Here is a 3,547-nt window from a genome sequence, read left to right as displayed (position 1 = left end):
CTGATGCATACAAAATTAGGAACAAAGTGAGAGCGAATACTGGAACGAGAAATCACAAAAACTTGACAAAATGTTTTCCTTACGCAAATTTCATACAGTATAAGACCTGTCAGCACACTGCTAGGACCACGGAGGGCTTCGAAGGGGCTTCAATTTCATCCACTGTACAGTAAATCCCCTCGGGCTGAATGTGGGTGACATACCCGGCGAGATATTTAGGTTGGTTACAGTTTTGTTTTGTTGTTTTATGAAAACAAAACTGGCTAAATGTTTGAGGGGGAGGCTTTGTCAGCGGAACCCATCCCTGCGGCGACGGTGTTGTCCCCACGTCCCCCGTGGATCTGAGAACACTCAGGGCCCGGGCCCGGAGCAAGGAGGCTGGAGCTCTGCATTCTGCATGGTAGGACCTAGGAAAGTGCTTCCAGAGTGTCGTCAGATTCACCAGGGGGCTTGTGAGAAACACCGTTCTTGCCCCTCACTGCAGAGGCTCTGGTTCTGTCTGTGGGGCTGCGGCACAGAAACCTGCATTTTGAAAACAGCCTTTGTAAGCTTAAGTTCTAGAACCAGGAATTGAGGCGTCAGAGAGAGCACAGGCGCCCTGGCCTTGGATAGGTCCCAATTCCCTCATCAGTCTAAAGAAGCTAGTAACCTGCGCCTGGGGATTGGTGAGGAGCAAGGGTAATGAGTTTACCTTACGGCCATTCCATTCCATGAGATCCTTCACACGGGCCTGGTTAACATCTGATCCAGGCAGAGACTCCAGGAACTTGGGGAAGGGAGCGATCAAGGAACACCGCCACCCCAGCGCTCTGCCTGACTCCCAAGCCGCACTGCAGCGGACAGGGGAGGACAATGTGTGCAGACTCCGTCACCAGTGTAAGAGAGAGAGAGCTTTCTTTTCCTAGGGAACCAAACACTTCTACATGACGAATGTGAAAGTGGAAGTTTCATCAGGCGCAGCTTGGCCTGGAACACCCATTAGAGCAGAAATTTATGTCAGGGCGGAAAAAACAGTTTGGTTTCCTGGTCCCTGAGATCACAATGCTTCGTTATGTTCCTGGAGGTTAAAGAGCCATACATAGAATTTGTTGTTTTTAAGTAACAGGTGATCTCTGCTATCTAATTCCATTGCTTGGTATAATTTTTATACAGGAGCAGAAAACACGAAGCATGAATTGCAAAGATCTCTTATTTCCATTACACGCATTCAGACTTTAGTCCACTGGTGCCTCGCAGTTAACTCTAAAACAAATTTCAATACACGTGGGTACATTTTACAGGATCTGTAATTGTTACCGAGTACTTTGGTCAATATAAATGGAAAACCATCTCAACTACAAGTTTAAAGTCTTCATTCTGTCAAGAATTTGCAAAGTGAGCTTTATGTAAATTAACAGAAAGAAAAAGAGCTTCTAATTGCAGAAGCAATGACAGTAATTATCAGGATGCTTGGAAGGTTGGACACAGAAGAACTGAACATGTCTCATCAGCTTGTCCAAATCTCTCTTAGTCTAACACCACAGGGCAGCCCTCAGCCAGTCCTGTTAACACAGCCAACACACGGTGTACCTACAGAAAAGGAAAGAGTGTCCTGAGAACACCAAGGCGCACGGCTGACCTTCCGACAGACAACTGACTTCGAATCCACTATGATGGTAAGTTACACGCATATAGGCTTTGGTCCTCCCCAAACCAAGACAGAGGGTTGCGCTGGAAGCCATCTGAAGAGATGATGAAGACAGAACGAAGGCTTCAAGGCTAGAATTTAAGGGAACACATCCTTAGATAAAGGGACAAGAGCTTCACCATGAAAAAATGAAGTACGTGTTTGTGCAACCCTAGCAATTTTTTTTTAATGGTAGTATTAATTTTGGGCTTGTGATATTAAGCTTTAAGATTTCTGAAGTAAAACAGCTCCAATGTCCTGGGAGTAGGCATAAAAAGCGATTTGGAGTTGAAGATCTTTGAGGTTCTCAAAGAGTCACCCTCCTGAGTATTGAGTGAGAAGCCTCAAGGGTGAGGAGGTGAGCCCCTGTCTGGACAGCCCATGTGAGAGCTACGAAGTACCATCCATCCCTCTGGGCGTCACACGTGTGGAAGCAAAGTGGGGAGGCACAAACGAGCTGAAGATAAGTAATTTGTTGCAGAATAGGTTAAGGACCCAGCCAATAGCATCTATTAATATTGAAATTTCATATCCGAGGAAAGTGAACCCAAAAGGTAAAATTCAGGTCAACAAACAAGGGAGCTAAGAACAGGGCTTGTCGTGATACCAAGAGGTGTATTAAATCCACTTACACTAACAACGGGTTGTGTCCTCATAGGACTGTCCCAATGGGGGGAAGGAGCAGGCAGGTTAAGCCTACCTCAGGTCTACACACCCAGAGGGGCCCAACAGTCAATAGGTTCTTCATGGACACCCAGAGATGCTTACGGAATACATGCGTGAATGAGCGAATGAATCCTCTAGTAACCAGCCGTCGCTGACAGTAACTCAGGAGGTGCCAACACAGGTCTTTAATCCAATGTAACTGTAAACTGGTCAGAAACAGAACTGTTGTACGATAACCAGACAACTGCCATCAGTAAGAAGAAACTTCCTAATGCACAAATTCACTTTAACACGTGGTGGAGAGACAAATCCCACTTCACTTTTCTAGGAAGTTGTCATACGTTGGAATCTGACTGGCAGAGCCAGCACTGCTCTGAACTGGAACCAGGAGGTGCCAAACCGAGAAGACACGGGTGGGGAACTTCCGTACACAAACAAGAAAACTGAAGGGAAAAACTTGTCAACTGCCTTTTGGGTCAGATGTTCAGTAAGTCATACTAAGGCACTGGAGGGCTTTTAAAAAATACTATTTGCAGAGTCTGAATTAATCACTCTGGGGTAGGCACTGGCGTTTAAAAGCTCTTCAGAGCTTCCAACGGCCAGTGGGAGCTGAGAACCACTGAACTAAGGGTTGGCCAAGGGAAAAGGAGTTTCTGGTGCACACTCATTTGCCCGACTTCCGTGTGCGTTCTACCTGCTTCCGTCCTAAAAGCTGATGCTGAGGCTCCCGCCTGCTGGATATTAATGTAGGCTCCAAGCGAGATGAACTCGGTGTGTGTACGTGTACTTTAACTGTGAAGACGGAGGCGCATGTAAGGTATCGTTTCTGCACGGTGCCCCACTGCACACCAGCATGCATGCTCTGGGCACTGTTCCTGTGACTTGGTTTCCCCACCTGGAGATTGCTTCTCAGACACTGGTAGGTTTGTGTCACATTTATCCTCGGTCCCTTGGAGGTAAGCTGCACAACTAGGATCATTTCCTGCTAATAGATCATGTGAGACTAAGTTTGAAAAAAGGACGCTGAAAAATATTTGAGGCTGTGTATCAGTGTGAGTGAGGGGAAAGGCTGAGCTGGGTCCTGGGATTCACGTTTGTACTTTACTCGCCTCAAGCTGAATGTCCGTGTTTCCTTCTGTAAAAAGTGGACAGAAATGAGTTTCACTTTCTCCCTCTTGACTAGTAAATATTATTTTACCTTGTGTTTCTCTCTTT

The 3,547-nt window shown here is 46.3% G+C and overlaps 1 protein-coding gene and 1 long non-coding RNA gene across 3 annotated transcripts in view; both read right to left on the bottom strand.

Moving 5' to 3' along the window:
• EGFR (epidermal growth factor receptor) overlaps nucleotides 1–3,547 on the bottom strand; it is a 203,342-nt gene that overhangs the window by 116,357 nt on the left and 83,438 nt on the right. The window lies entirely within an intron of this gene.
• Nucleotides 1–3,547, bottom strand: part of LOC148110446 (uncharacterized) — a 53,831-nt gene that overhangs the window by 24,622 nt on the left and 25,662 nt on the right. The window contains exon 1 of the long non-coding RNA XR_015724082.1: nucleotides 692–3,547. This exon is cut by the window's right edge and continues 25,662 nt beyond it. This is a non-coding gene — a long non-coding RNA (uncharacterized LOC148110446). The remainder of the gene's footprint in view (nucleotides 1–691) is intronic.

Source organism: Ursus americanus, chromosome 3 (assembly GCF_024610735.1).
Source record: "Ursus americanus isolate L20-20 chromosome 3, mUrsAme1.1.p, whole genome shotgun sequence".
Taxonomy (NCBI): Eukaryota; Metazoa; Chordata; class Mammalia; order Carnivora; family Ursidae; genus Ursus; species Ursus americanus.
Note: the sequence above shows the minus strand (reverse complement) of the source record. Positions and strands in the feature narration are given on the sequence as shown.